The sequence below is a fragment of the Vombatus ursinus genome, unplaced genomic scaffold (genome assembly GCF_900497805.2).
Source record: "Vombatus ursinus unplaced genomic scaffold, bare-nosed wombat genome assembly UNPS02007284.1, whole genome shotgun sequence".
NCBI classification, from domain to species: Eukaryota; Metazoa; Chordata; class Mammalia; order Diprotodontia; family Vombatidae; genus Vombatus; species Vombatus ursinus.
The window spans coordinates 28,326,497-28,342,975 of NW_020947062.1; the positions used below are offsets into that span (position 1 = coordinate 28,326,497).

General features: G+C 37.6%; 1 long non-coding RNA gene across 3 annotated transcripts; it reads right to left on the bottom strand.

Annotated features, from left to right (window-relative positions):
• Positions 1–1,193: 1,193 nt before the first annotated feature.
• LOC114033546 lies at positions 1,194–15,730 on the bottom strand. Of its 3 annotated transcripts, XR_003567992.1 has the most exons (5): positions 15,560–15,730; positions 10,321–10,981; positions 5,892–6,047; positions 3,685–3,868; positions 1,194–2,285 (listed from the first exon to the last, which is right to left on the bottom strand). It is a non-coding gene; the product is annotated as an uncharacterized LOC114033546 (long non-coding RNA). The 3 variants fall into 3 exon arrangements; XR_003567990.1 differs by lacking the exon at positions 1,194–2,285 and having other exon boundaries at positions 2,296–3,868; XR_003567991.1 differs by lacking the exons at positions 1,194–2,285; positions 10,321–10,981 and having other exon boundaries at positions 2,296–3,868.
• Positions 15,731–16,479: the final 749 nt, after the last annotated feature.

A 16,479-nucleotide genomic window follows, 5' to 3' on the forward strand; every position in this document is an offset into this window, starting at 1 on the left:
GGAAAACTTTAATTTCATATCTTTTGACAATTTATCAACTGGAGAATAGGTTTCATTCTTATAAATTTAAATCGGTTCTTTAATATTTTGAAACCTTTGACAGATAAACTTACTGCAAAGATTTTTTTCCCAACTACATTCAACTTATACCCTCATTTTTGAACTTTATTTTTTCAATTAAAATACACCTTCTCTCCCTCCTACCTCCATCTCTCCATGACAAAGAAAGAAAAACCAAACCATCGTAACAAATTTGCATGGCTAAGCAAAATAAGTTCTCATATGGGGGCCATGCCCCAAAATACATATGTCTCCATCTGCACCTTGGGCCCATTACTTCTTTGTTGGAAGATAGGTATTACATATCATTATGAGTTCTCCATAATTGTGGTTGGTTACGATATCAATCAGAGGTCGTTCCCCCCAGCTCCTTTATAAAGAAGAAGAAAGTGGCAAAAGAGAAGGAAGATGTTCAATACCAGTGCTGTGGATTTGGTGCAATCAATTTATGCTCTCCTGCTCTTCTTCTCTTTTGCCTCATTGTTTAGTCACTGTCAGATGTGTCTGACTCTTCATGACCCTTTTGGGGGTTTTCTTGGCAAAGATACTGGAGTGGTTTGCCATTTCCTTCTCCAGCTCATTTCACAGATATAGAAACTGAGGCAAACAGGGTTAAGTGACTTGCCCAGGGTCACACAGCTAGGAAGTGGCTGAGGCCAGATTTAAAATCACGTCTTCCTGACTCTAGCCCCAGCACTCTTATCTACTGCACCACCTAACTACCCATCCAGAGTCTAATCACATACTTTCTTGAGATCCACTTTCTATGGTTAGTTTGTTTTGCCTAAGTTAATTCCTCCATTAATATACCCTCCGTATTATTCTCCATTTTCCCTTCTCTCATTTCCTTCTTGTTTCTTTATTGATTGAAGTGTATTTCTATACCCAATTCTTGAGTATATTCTTCTGTTCTTTGACTTGTTCAGGTGAAAGTCACGGTTAAGTGTCCTGCTCCCTCCCCACTTATTTTCCTTGTTTGTATTACTTCTACTTGTACACACAAATTATGTGGGATAATTTCCTCTACCCTTTCTCTCTCCATTTTTATCCCCTAGTGCGTCCTTCCCCTGTCCCAGTCCCACCCCTCCCCAGCCTTTTTCTTCTTTAACGATTATCAAAACATAAAAAAAAAAAATCACACTCTCTGGCCTTTTGTCTATGACCCCTGATAATGATAGGATTCTGAAGGGACATGTATCATCTTCCCATATTAGAATGAAAATAGTTCATCCTTATTTAGCTCTTTTTCTTACTCATATTTACCCTTTTATTTTTTATTTTTTTCTGTGTTTGTACTTCAAAGTTCCTGTGCAGCTCTGGTCTTTTCATCAGGAATGCTTAGAAGTCCCATATTTCATTAAAAATCCACTTTTCTCCTGGAGCATTATACTCAGTGTTGCTGAGCAAGTTATTCTTGGTTTTAAGCTTCTATCTTTTGCCTTCTGGAATATTATATGCCAAGCTCTCTACTCCTATAACTGTGATGGCTGATAAACCTTGGGTAATCCTGAGTGTGGCTTCTAGGTACTTGAAATCTTTCAGTACTTTTTTTTCTTTGACTGGAAGCACTTGATTTGAGTTATTATGTTCCTGGGAGTTTGTATTTTGAGGTTTCTTTCAGGAGGCAACCTGGTGGAGTCTTTCTGTTTTCACTTTGCCTTCTGGTTTTAGAGATCTGAGCAGTGCCCCTTTATGATTTCTTAAAATATGACATCCAATCCAATGATTCTTAAATTATCTCTCTGAAAGATGTATTTTTCAGGTTATATGTTTTTGACATGAGATATTTTACATTTTCTTCTATTTTTCTTTGGTCTTTTGACTTTATATTGTATAATAGAGTCATTAACTTCTATTTGGTCCATTTTAGTTTTAAAGAAGTCTGCTGTTTGGGTAAGGTTTTGTACCCCTTGTGTCAAGCTGTTAATTCTCTTTTCAATTCTTTCCTTCATAGCTCTCAATATTGATATGATTCATGTTCATCCATTACTATGTCCACTTAGTCATCATACAAGAATTTGAAGTAACATTGGTTAAACTCATCTTTATAGATGGTCTAGAAATTGTTTGTTAGTACCCTTTATGCTGGGATGTGATGGAACCTGCTCATATCAGCTCAAGAGAACCAGCTGTTAAATTTTCAGTGTGAGCATGGTGTGATATTTTCAGAAATGGGCAAATGCTGCACATGAAGGATCTGCTTGTTGTTTTGTTGATTGTCTAAACTTAAGAAAGTGATGGAGGAAATGTCAATAATGCATTAAGAGGTATTGTACATAAATTTTCTTCCAGAAAGTCCTGTATTAAATGTTTATTTGCACATCCCTGCCCCTGCCCTGCCTTTCCATCATATTTGCCAATGTCACCAGAAAAGCATAAATGGGCTACACCCAACTGAGGGCCATTTTGTAATTTTTCTCATTGCAATGATCAAAGATTTTATCACTTAGAGGGTAACTTACTGGTAATAAACCAGAACCAGACTAGAAGCTTTTCCCGCCTTACCAGAGCTTGTATTTCATTAACATGACCTTTGAGAATCCAAAGTCACCTCCATACCACAATAAGTCATTGAGTAGGACTTTTGTAGAAATTCTATAAAACATTCTCCCAAAATCAAACTTGTTGTTAAATTCATTTTTTTTCTATCTATGTAGTATATACTCAAATAGTCACATGGATCTGTCATCTCATTGATATGGATGTTCTTTACAGTGATATAGATTGCAACCCATTCATGCCTGCAATGAGATTCTTGTCCATTACCGCCCATAATTTCACCACAGAGTGTTTATCCAATGTTTTGGAATCCTTCCTCAGTTTCTGTTAGCACCACATGAATAAAAGTAGAACACTCACATTGTCTACTACTGTTACTAGCCTTCACCATCTGGCCAGGCCACCTTTTTTCCCTACCATACTTTTCTTTAGCAACATGTTTCATTCTTGTTCTTCAAAGTTCCTCATAGGTTGGAGCCTGTTTACTCCACATTCACACCCCATGACCTTTTCCATGGCCATCTGTGTGATATTTATTTTCACTTCTTCAGAGACTGTTCTGCTCCATGTCTCACAACTATACAATACCACCCGAAGAATGTTGGGATTTAAAAGGTGGGCTTTGGTATAACAATAACAACTGCTGCTGCTGGACCAAAGATGGAGGATCAGAGCACCCTTTCTACTTCTAAGGGGTCCCTCTCAGTTATGAACCCATGAATGCATCTAAACTGGGTTCAATCATAGGAGATCTGACTTCTGAAGGAAGGAGTTAAATTATTTTTTAAAATCTTTGACTCTTCACACCACCACCTCAGTCCTAGAGAAGAATTACTTAACACTTAGATTTAGGCTCATGTCTTTTGTCTCCCCAAAGGGGAGTAGAAAAGTATTTAGTGTATACATTGATCATGTGTAGGATGGCTATTTATTAAAGAAATTCTTAAAAGAGAAAGAAAGAGGGAGGGAGGGAGGAAGGAAGGAAGGAAAACATAAAGACTTAAAACAGAATGTCATAATATAACTACTGTTATACTCCCTTGAGAGGATATGAATCAGTTTATGAGACCGCTGAATAAACATTTTACATTTCACCAAACTCTTCATTGTCCAAGCAATACCTACCAAGTCTGTTTTCTGACAAGTCAGGCCTTATTTCCCCAGCAAGTGGTTATCCTTTCCTCCAAGAAGCACTGTAGTGTGTGTAGAGTGGACACCTCACTGAGGAGCCAGGATCTCCAGGTCTCTCAAATTCATAAAGTGGCCTCTAAGACTGGAAATGTCTACCTCAGATCTGATACGCAGTCACCTGTGATCAAGAAAAGATAAAAAAAACAATACAGAATAGGCAATTAAAGCTCTGAGATCCAGGTTCAGATTTGTCCAGGAAGGACATATATTCATGCAGCCAGGATGGGGGAAAGGCACCAGCCCTCTCTGCTATTCCTCCAGGGAAAGACTCCAATAGTGCTAATAGGATGGATAGATGGAAGGGGAGGCAGAAGGCAGATCACCCCACTTTGAAGACATTGAATTAGCAACTCTTTCTGCTCAGTGGCCAAAAAGGACAAGGCATTTTTATGTCCCTTGAAGTAAGTTTCCAGGAGAGGTCTGGCACATGCTTCTTAGGATTTCCCTGATTTCCACTCATGGGACATAACCTCTGCAACATTTGTATCCAGGAAAAACTTAGTCTCATTAAGGGAGCTTTGATATTTCCTGAAATCAATCAATCCCCTATCTTTTTCTGTTTAACTCTGGGCACAACTTGTTATCCATTTATATTGTCCGTTCCAGATATGAATACTAATGGACAAGCTATACAAATTGCCCGTACAACTGCTTATCATAATCTGAAGAATAGACATTCTTCATGTACTTGGTCTTTTCTGTGTGGATGATCAGACCAAACCCTCTCAAGAATTTACAGTTGTCTTCCCAAAGATACTGCAATGTTCCAGAGCTTGATGCAACCAGCGCAATATCATCCACAAATAAGATCACCTGGGAGATCTTGGCACATACAGGGAATCCCTCTTTAACTTTGCCTCTAAGCTGAATCTCCTCTATCACAGTGGCAAATACTTCTATTGGAGCATATTTCTCTCAGTTTTGGCCCTTCTTTGATTTTTTATGGTCAGAGAGTCATTAAACAAGATTATTTCTGTTTTGATATCTTTCAAGGAATCTTGAAGAATTTTTATATTAGGATAGAAATTTTAGATAGAAATTAGAATAGAAATTTATTGAAATCAAGACTTTAAAGTGGTATTTTCCTAATAGGCACTGTTTTCACTTTGTGCTTCTTAAGAATAGTATTATGATAATAAGTAGTTAGAATTACAACTTGGTATTTCAACTTATCATCATAAAGTTCATATTTATTCATGCAATTTATATAACAATAATGACAATATATCACATAGCTATGCAAAAATTGACCTCTGCTTTGAATCCATGAAATCCATTCATGAATGTCCTAGTTGGCTCTGAGACAGAATCCTTGTGAAAATGTGCAGTCATAGCTATAATACATGACAATCATATTTAAAATGTTTCTAATTTTGTTGACTCTAGGTTAAAAATGGGAAAAGATTATCAGTAAGATTACTGACTAATAGGAAGAGACAAATTTACTCAAAGCAAATATTTGTGTTTTTTTAGAGCATCTGATATGTTGTTATTTAACTGTTTCATATATGTATTTTCCCATAAAATAAGACCAGGTCTTGTGCTTTTTTGTATATTCCATTGTGTCTGGAAGAGTGTTCACCACATAGAGAGTACTCAGTACATTTTTGTCAAATGAATTGTCATTTCTATATTTTTATTGCATATATCATTTTAGTTCCTTATCCTAAATTTACTCAGATGTCATCCCCTCTTTTATAGAATATCTAGTTGCACAGAGAATACAAAGAGAAGATAAATAATAAACAGGTTAAAATACATATATATGTATACATATACATATATAGAATAGTTACTCTTTATAATAATAACATGTAACATTTATTTAATGTTTTGAAGTTTATAAGTTACTTTACATATATCATCTCATCTGATCTTCACAACCATACTAGGAGATACATGCTATTGTTATACTCATTTCATAAATGATGAAACAGGCTAAGAGATATTAAGTGATTTGCCCAGGGTTACACAGTTAGTGTCTGTGGCAGGATTTGAACTCAGGTCTTCCTAACTGTAAGTCTATTTCTATCCCCTCAACACCTAAATGCCCCTAGAACTACTGGTTAATTAAGAAGTCACAGGAACACAGCATAACATCCTCTCCTGAAGGCTACAAGGTAACAAAGCTATGGAGATACCTAAGGATGCAGCAAAGGGAATTTTCCGGAAGCTGGTCTACAGTCAGGTAGAAGAACAGCTGAGAGTAAGGAACTTCCACCAGCAAGGCAAGCAGCACATATGAACTGTTTCATAGTAGATGACTGGCAATGACAGCAGACAACAGATGGAGGATTCTGTGAAATAACACAAGGCAAGAGGCAAAGAATAAGACTAAAAACCTTAAGTTCCATTCCCTATAAGGCACTTGACTGTTGAGACTATTGCAGACATTGGGCCTATTCAGCAGGGATATACTAAACTGTAACTGATTCCATTCATGGTCCTTAGAAGCAATCCCTTCTATTTGAGCCCTAGTGCTCTATGGCCACAACATAATGACTTTGGCTAACAGGGCAAGACAGAAAATTGGAGCTATTTTTTTAAATGATTTTTCTAGCCCAATATTGCAGCAGATATCACTAAAAAGTGTGAGAGTTGTGCTCAGTGAATGCAGAGAAAAGTATTACTTTTCTCATTCTGCATATTTGGAGAATAGAAGCACTAGTAAACCTTTAGAACTTGTCTTACTGACTTCTTTTTAATCTCTAGAACAACATAGTAATAACATAAATCATATCTTAGTAGTGATAGTAACTAATTATTTCACCAGGTACACAAATATCCCTAACCAGAAACAAGAAAGTTTTGAGTTGCAGAAGGAATTTAACAGCAGCAACTTTCGGAACAACCTACTCAAAGAAATGCTAAAGAACTCTAATCCCAAGGAAACCCATATTTCAAATGAAAAATGATGAATGTGTAAGGAACATTGAGACAAAAAAATAAACAAACCCTCAGTGGAGTCAACATTTAGCATCCTTAGTATATGCCTACAGTTCAATCAGAAATGATACCACAAGTTTACATTACAATTTTCTCATGTTAAGGCAGGAACCACACCTACCTGATGACCTGTGCATTTTAGTTTCAGAAGATAGAGAGGATGGAAATACTCATAAGTATCCCTGAGAAGGAGGCTGAGAGAAACTTACCAATTAGTCATTACTTTAGCTTAGAAAAACCCTAATAGAAACAAATGATGGTATGATGATTAAATTCATTTCCTAGACTAGAAGTTCTCAATTCTTTTGGTTTCATTACCCTTTTATACTCTTAAAAATTATTGAAGATCCTCCTTCAAGAGATTTTGTTTATATGAGCAGTGTCTATTGATATTTAATGTATTGGAAATTAAAACATTTTGTATCATTATGAAAATAGTTTTTACTTCATGGATCTCTTGAAATAGTCTCAGAGATTCTTGGGAGGATCCCCTCAGGGATCCCTTAGGGGTTCCTGAGCCACACTTTGAGCATCACTGATCTAGACATTCAGAAAAGAGAAAGAATTTTGTTGAGAAAGCTTGGTGGGTTAGTGAATACACAGAAAACCAGTCCATGGCAAGTTGTTGAGAGATTTGACAAATTACCTATTTACAGAATACCCCCAAAGAGGGGTGGGAACTCTGTAAAGACAATTAATCGCACCCACATATTGCCCATAGAAGAGTTTGTTAGATTCTCTGATCAGCATGAAGAAAGAAGTCATAATTAGTAGAATGAGTAAATGATACTCACCAGTTATACAAAGACTGTCTGAACTAGACAATAGCTTAGAAGGTGATGATGACATTGTGTTAAGGTAATCGAACAGCCTTGCCTCTACCTGAGGAAAACTCCAATTCAGACTGAAACTGGGGCAGTAGTTTTCCTGCCTAGCACTTTATCTATAGGAAGTCCTGCCAGCCTGGGGCCTCACAAGTTCAGGGGTAGGAATCCAGACCTATAAACCTATTATGATGATGGTCAGTCCATACCATTAGCCAGCTGAAGTGTGATGCAAAAATGTCAACAGATTGCAAGAAAGCTGTATCTACTTACCCTTTGGATCGACTAACGTGAAAAACAGTTACACATGTAGCCAAATGATTGTAATGTTTGCCCATGTAATATATGCCTTGCATGTAATTGCATATGTTGATTATATGTGTTGTGTGGCTTCTAAGTTATAGTTTCTGTTTTATTCTTTTGTACTTTATTTTTGTTTGCTTATGTGCTGTCATGTACATACTAAGCTACATATGTCTGTTAGCTAGTCATTGTTTTTCTGTTTGTCTGTGTAGTAGAAATTGAATTGGCTTGTTAGGTCCATCCCAGGGAGCACTAACTTTTAGGTTCTCCATTGACAATGTGACCCAGCATTTGGGTGCATCAGAGACCACAAACTCTGTGGCTACTTTTAGTCATGTAGTAACTGAATCCTAAAAGGGTATTTTGGTATGATGCAGCAAACCCTGAATGATTCTTTTTTTTTTTCTTTTTTCTTTTCCTTTTGATGAGGCAATTGGGATTAAGTGACTTGCCCAGGGTCACACAGCTAGTAAGTATGAATGATTCTTTAGTCCTCCTCCCATACCATGACAGCAGGAAAGGTAATCCTGTTTCATCAGATAAAAGTAAAAATAGCTTCTGACTTGATCTTTTCCATTGACCCTTGAGTTAGTATCTTGAAACTCCAAGACTTCCAGTGAGGAACAGCAGTTAGAGTAGAGGGACTCTTCCTAAAACAGCTTGAGTCTTGTGCCTTGAATGCCTTTTTCATGTTGTGTTTCTTTTCTTGGCTAAGTAATTGAACATTCTTTTTTTTTAAGTGGTATTTTATTTTTTCCAATTACATGTAAAAACAAATTTTTAATATTCGTTTTTTAAATAAAATTTGGAGCTCCAAATTTCCTCCCTCCTTCCCTCCCCTCCCTCATCTTTCAGATGGTAAGCAATTTGATAGAGGGTATATATGTGCAATCATGTAAAGCATATTTCCATATTAGTCATGTTGTGAAAGAGGAAATAGAACAAAAGGAAAAAACACATACAAAAATAAAGAAAGTGAAAACAGTATGCTTCAATTTGCATTCAGACTCCACCGGTTCTTTTTCTGGATATGAACATCATTTTGCATAATGAGTCTTTTGGAGTTGCCTTGGATCACTGTATTCCTAAGAAGAGCTAAGTCAGTCATAGTTGATCATTGCACAATGTTGTTGTTGCTGTGTACAATGTTCTCTTAGTTCTGCTCACTTTGCTTTGCATCAGCTCATGTTAGTCTTTCTGGGTTTTTCTGAAATCCACCTGCTCTTCATTTCTTATAGCACAACAGTATTCCATTGCATTTATATACCACAACTTGCTTAGCCAATCCCCAATTGATGGGCATCCCCTCGATTTCCAATTCTCTAACACCACAAAAAGAGCAGCTATAGGTATTTTTGTACATGTAGGTCTTTTCCCCCTTTTATCATCTCTTTGGGAAACAGACCTAGTAGTAGTATTACTGGATCAAAGGGGATGTCTAGTTTTATTGCCCTTTGGACATAATTCCAAATTGCTCTCCAGAATAGTTGGATTAGTTCACAATTCCACCAATAATGCATTAGTGTTCTACTAATTAGATATTTTTGAAGAGGATGTGTCCAGGCTTAGAATCAACTTCATGAGCTCTAGAGGTCCTAGGTTCCTGGAGTGAGGAGGCACTTTTATGTACCTGTCTACCACTTACTTTCTGTTTTCACCTCCAATTTGTTGGGAGGAGGGATATAAATAGAAGAAAGTCATTTGTCTCCTTCTTGAATGATGGCCAAGCAGCCAACATTGTAGAAGTTTTATTTCTTTAATTGGTTACCTTTGTTTCTATGCTATTAAAACTTAGATTGCCATTTACCATGAATTTGTCTATCTATAAATATGTAATTTGGATTGAAAAAGACAGATTTTTTACCCTAAAAAGGAAAAGAAATATTACCCTCAGCTCAATTTGAATTGGGGGCAGAGCCAATTAGAGAGTGTATTTATTAAAAATTAGTAATGATTTTCTGGATTGTATATCAATCAATATTTATTAAGTGCCTGCTATGTGCCAGTCCCTTTGCTAAGTGCTGGGAATACATAAAGTAGCAAAAGACACCCTCAGGGAGCTTACATTCTAAAGAGGGAGACAACATGCAAACAAATAATATATAAAGCAAGCTACATACCCGATAAATAGCATGCATGTTTAGTTCCTAACCCTAGACTTTTTTTTTAACTTAAATATAGATAGACTGATAGTAAAAAGACACAGGAGATCTGATTAGAGGATTGGTACCATTTTGCTTGAGGGCACCTTGGCCCTGAAACAGAAGAGACTTGTTATTGATGCCGCTTTGTTTGCTAGGTATTAGCGTCTTCTGAGGTTGCTCATAGTCTTTATGCAGTGAAAGAGTCCCTTAGCCCACAAATACTCTTCAAGGTCCCACTTCCTCATTCAACAAATACGTCTGCATCATGGGAACCATTAGATATCAATGCCTCATTAAACATTCAAGGGATTGATTCCAATCAACCCTAAGGACTTAATCCTTTCTGTAATTACCTTTTTGTTTTATCATTAGATGAATTTGGAGCTCTTTTTGGAATTTCCTATCGTTTTCAGGGATTCATTGGAGAAAAAAAGTTCTTTGTGCATTGCAAGGGTCACTGGAGAGCTTTTGTCCAGACGTCTATCTCCACTGACAGCTCCATTTATTAAACTTTAATTCTGAGCTACCCAAGTATTGCTATGCTCTTTCAGCAAAAGCAAAAACCCTAAGCCTGTGATCTTCAGAGCTTTTCCAGGTGTGCTCCCTTTGCTGTGTTCTGAGGGATTCCTGCCTCTCAGGCAAATACATTTCAGTGCAGAGAAAACTAAAGCTTTACTTCTCCAATTGGCTCCATCAGGCAGCATCCTTTCTTCTTCCAAGCAGTGTGAAGTGGCAGAGGCCAAGCCTTTCTCATTTCTGCTAGCTACACCATAGCTAGACAATATGCATCCGTGCTAAACCATGAGTTTCCCAACCATTAACTACAGAATCTTCTTATCAGTCACATGCAAATTAGATGCTAGGAAATGGGCCATTTAGGTCATCTTTAAGTGCCTTTTCTCTGGAGCTTCTTTTTTGTATCTCTTTCCCAACTATCCTTTTTTTCTGCAATTTCCATTAGCAAAACTGTCCACACTCCCTTTCATCCTTCCATCGGTGAAATATTTGCAATTCCTACAAATCATTTGGGAGAAGTTAGGATAGCAAAGTGCACACAAATAGCACATAAACAAGTAAATAGCTCAAATACTATACATGACATTTAACACTGCTTCAATACAAATTAAAATTTTATTTATTCATGACAATCAGTGAACGTACACAATTAAGCAGCATGTAAACAACCAAACGTATAACCTACATGTAGCAACCTTGAAAGGCTTTTCCCTCTTACTACCTTGTCTCTCACCAGATACTATGAGCAAAAGAATCATTAAAATTCTCCAAAAGGAACTGAAGAAAAAGTGAAAGTAGTTAAAGCTGACAGCCTTTTTGAATCCTTCCACTGCAGGTCAAAGAGGCTCTTCTTTGATGTGTGGTCAGCCAACTAAAACCAGTTACAGAATGTCTATGGATATTCTGCAATCCCTCCAAGGCCCTTCACCTATTCATCATCATGACTATCACAGAAGCAGTTTCCCAGTCTCTTCATGTGAAGAGTTTTGATCAGCTGAGCAAGCTGTTTGGGGTCTCTGTATGTATCAGGCACCAGTTACCCTCAATTGAGACACATATTCACTACTAGTCATTCCCTCTTCTCCATGTTCTTCAACTCCAAATCACATCAATAAGTAGGCAAGTTCCTTTCCATATATTTAACAAATATGGCATAAAGGTTATGGCATCATTTTTAGGTAGAATTCTATGTATACACAAGAAATGTCACATGATAACTCCTTTGGGATTTAAGTTTTGAGGTTCCTAGCATATTTAGCAAGGTGTGGTTGAGACACTCAGGTTGTGGGTCTCCCTGAGGGTGACAGGGTGTGGTTCTAGATTTCTTGATTCTCACCAACATAAATATTTCACTGATTAATTTGTTTTCAAAATCAGTGCCTTGATTAGAATGAATTCTGGTTGGGAAGCTGAATACCAAGAAATGTTCTTCCAACAATGCCTTAGGAATAGGAACAGTTTTTCAGTTTGTTAATCTGGGTCTTTATTTTTTACTTTTGGATATTTTGTATTCCAGAGTTTCCTTTCCCTTAGAGTTCAGGCAGCCAATAATCACTTATTAAGCACTTTCTGTATGTCATACACTGAAACACATGCCAAGGACACGAAGAAAGGCAAAAGACAGTCCTTGCCCTCAAGGAACTCACAATCTTATGGGGAAGACAACATACAAATTTGTAAAACAAAATATTTACAGGATAAATAGGAAATAATCAACAGAGGAGAGGCACTGAATAAGAATGATTGGGAAAGGTTTCTTGTAGAAGGTAAGATTTTTAGCTGGGGCTTGAAGGAAGCCAGGAGGTAGAGCTGAGGAGAGAGAACATTGTAGGTATGGGGGACATCCAGTAGAAATGTATGGAGCTGAGAGATGGAGTGCTTTGTTCAAGGAACAACAAGGAAGTCAGTATCACTGAACTAAAGAGTACGTGGGAGAGCAGAGAGGGGGGATGGCTAAGGTATAAGAAGACTGGAAAAGTAAGAGAGTCTAGGTTATGAAGGGTTTTAAATAGCAAACAGATGATTTTATATTTGCTTCTGGAGGTGATAGGAATCCTCTGGGGTTTATTGAGTAGAGAGGTGAAATGTTCAGACCTGCACTTTCAGAAAATCACTTTGGTAGCTGCTGTGATCTTGATAGTAGTTCCATCTTATTTGAACTTATTCTTTCTGGCTGCTTGTAGTATATTTTCTTTGACCTATAAATTGTTATGACATTTCTTGATGTTTTCAATTGGAGGTTTCTTTCAGGTGACTGCTAGTGGATTCTTTCTATTTTAACTTTGCCCTACGGTTCTAGTAATTCTAGTCAAAGTTTCTAGATTTCTTGAAATATAGTATGCAGGGTTTTTGTTTGGTCATGTTTTGGAGGGAGTATATTGATTCTTAAATTATCTCTCCTCATCCTGTTTTCTAGGTGAGTCATTTTTCATAATAGATAACTCACATGCTCTTCTAATTTTCCAGTCTTTTGACTTTATTTTAATATTTCTTGTCTCATTAAATTATCAAGTTTTCTTTGGTCTATTTTATTTTTCCAGCTGTCCACTACTTAGATAAGGTTTTCCACTTTCTATTCTAAGTTACTCCTTTTCCTTCCAACTTTTTCTCAAGAGTTCGAATTTCATCTTTTTTTTTCTCTTGCTCATTTGTTCCATGAAACCTTGGGAATTTGTGGCTAAGTAATTATTTTCCCCCCTGAAGGCTACTTATATCTACCCATGTCTTCCCCATCCTCAAAAAACCCTCACTTGATCCATGCATCCCCACTAGCTATTATCCCATATCTCTCCTCTCTTTTGTGGTTTGACTCCTTGAGGAGGCTGTCTATAATTAGTGACTCCACTTCCTTTTCTTTTACTCTCTTCTAAACTCTCTGTAGTCTGGCCTTAATATTCAACTGAAACTTCTCTCTTCAAAGTTATGAGTGATTTCTTAACTGCTAAATTAAAACTGCCTTTTCTCAATCTTCATCCTTCTTGATCTCTCTATAGCCTTTGACCCTGTTGAAAAACCCTGATACTGTCTTCTCACTAAATTTTTGTGATTCCACTCTCCTAGTTCTCCTTCCACACATGTGACTTCTCAGTCTCCTTTGCTGGATCTTCATCCAGGTTACACAAGCTAACCCTGGGTTTCCCCAAATTCTTTAACATGGATTGATCTCATCAGCTCAATTATCATCTCTATTCTGATGACTATCAAATCTACTTATAACCCTAACCTCCCTGCTAATCTCCAGTCTCATATATCCAACTGCCTATTAAAGAGCTCAAACTGGATGTTCTGAAGATATCTTAAACTTAGATATATAACACTGAACTTATTATCTTTCCCCACCCCCCCCCAAAAAATCCCCTCTTCCTAACTTTCTTACTACTATTGAGAGCACTACCAGTCTTCTGGGTAGTCTCCCTGCTCAGTTCTCTCCCCTACTATAGTCCATCATTCACTCAGTTGTCAAAATAATATTCTAAAACTACAGGTCTGACCATGTCAACCTCACTCCTATTCAGTAAATTCCAATGGTCTTCCTATTACCTCCAGGATCAATTATAAAATCCTGTTTGGCTTTTAAAGTCCTTCATAACCTAGACCCTTCCTACATTTCCAGTCTTCTTAAACCTTACTCCCCTTCATGTACTCTGTTATCCAGTGACACAGTAGCCTCCTGGCTGTTCCTTACACAGGATATCTGTGTATCTTTCAGCTCTGGGCATTTTCCCTGACTGTCCCCCATGCCTAGAATTCTCTCCCTCCTGATCTCTGCCTCCTTGTTTTCCCTGTCTTCCTTCAAGTCTCAGCTAAAGTCCTACCTTCTACAAGAAGCCTTTCTCAGTCCTCCTTAATCTTAGTGCTTCCTTTTGAGATTATATCCAGTTTCCTATATGTATACATAGGAATATATACATATCTATGTATCTATATATAGATATATGTATATGTTAATGTGTAGTTACATACATGTTGTCTTCCCCATTAGACTATGAGTTCCTTCAGAGTAGGGACTACTTTTTGCCTTTCTTTGCATAACCAGTGCTTAGCACAGTGATTGGCACAAAGGTACTTAATAAAAGCATGTCAACTTGATTAAACATTTTTTCTCGGTTTATCTTTAAGCCTTCTCTTAACCCGTAGTATTTTGTTGTTGTTGTATTAGGAGTTTTCTTCTGTTTACTCATCTCTCTAGCCACAGTTTCTTGATTGGGACTTTGTGCTAAGGCCAGAATCTGCCCTTTTTAACCTTCTTGGATAGGGTGGCTAGACCCTGACTCTCCACTTCAATCTGTATACTTCTGCCATTGTTTTTATTTATTCAGTTTTTCAGTTGTGTCCAACTCTTTGTGACCCCATTTGGGATTTTCTTGGCAAAGATACTGGAGTGGTTTACCATTTCCTTTCCAACTCATTTTACAGATGAGGAAATTAGGCAAACAGGATTTAGTGAGTGATTTTCCCAGAGTCACATAGCTAGTAAATGTCTGAGGTCAGATTTGAACTCAGGTCCTCTAGACTCCAAGCCCCGTACTCTATCCACTGCATCACCTAGTTGCTCATTACTTGCCATTACACTGTCATAGTTTTCAGTGGGATGGCTAGATCTTGATTCCATTTCCCTGGGCTAGGACAGAGAGGTAGGACTGGAATTAGGACCAGGCTGCACCTTCTGCTTTAGTTCCTGGCATCTGTCTCAGTCTCCTGGTGGCCTAACACAGATGCTAGCCTTGGCCCCATTTCTGTCTCTTTCTCCTTGTACCTCATGAAAATTGGCATTCCCCTGGAATGAGATAGGTCCTAACCAAATATTAGTGATCAATTGCTCTGATTTGAGGCCTTCCGTATGGCTCTAAAGTACATACTGCCCAGTTTCATCTGCTATATCTTTGTCTCTTTGAACATTCACCTCCCAAGAACTGACTTTTTCACCTACTACAACTCCAACAGTCTGTTGCCAAGATCCCATTGGCTTTAGGTCCTGCTTTCTAGCAATCATGCTGGCCTTAGACTTCCCCTCCCCTTATTAGTCCTGTACCAGAATGCCTTCAGGCTTTCATCTGCTTCTTTTGCAGTCCTTACCTGGATGGAGGATCTTACTTCTGTTTCTCTTGAGTTTCTTTGTAGCTCTGCTTCATCTGGTGCCCTTTTCTTATTGCAGTCTTTGCCAAAAATCATCAAGCTGCTTTGGGGTGAGGGGGAGAGGGAGACAGAGAGAGAAAAAGAGGGACAGACAGACAGAGACAGAGACAGAGAGAGAGAGAGAAAGAGAGAGAGAGTTCAAAGGAAATGAGTCAGAAATGAGTCAGTAGCAATGAGAGGTGGTGATTGGTGTATTCACTTGAGATAATCACACATCCTGTACACATCAACCTTCCTATGCCCCACCTGGCTACACTTGTTTTATGCTTTCTTCTTTCCCCTACTAGAATTAGGTTACATAAGGGCAAAAACTATATCTTCCTACTTCTTTTGAATACCTTCACAGAGTAAAGTAGGTGCTTAATAAGCATTGTCACATGGTACTTAAAACACTGTTGCATTTGGGGGGGGGGGGGTGAGGCAATGGGGTAAAGTGACTTGCCCAGGATCACACAGCTAGAAAGTATCAAGTGTCTGGGGCCAGATTTGAACTCAGGTCTTCCTAAATCCAGGGCCAGTACTCTATCCACTGCGCCATCTAGCTGCCCCTAACACTCTTATATTTTTAGGAAAAAAGTTTTTTGAAAATATTTTGTCATAGGTTATAAGATACAACTAGAGCATTAAGCAAACAAGATATAAGCTCTGACAAAGAAAAGTACAAACACATTGTTATTGAGAAAAGGTTACAAAAAAGGAAGATACAATTTTTTTTTAATTTGAAGAGCTTAGACATTTTAGCAATCAAACATAATTTAATCTAACAGATATAAAATTTGTCTCATTCTACAAAGATTTGCATATAGAATTGTTCTTAGCCTTGCAAAAATTGTGTTCATTTTAATGGTTACTGTAATAGC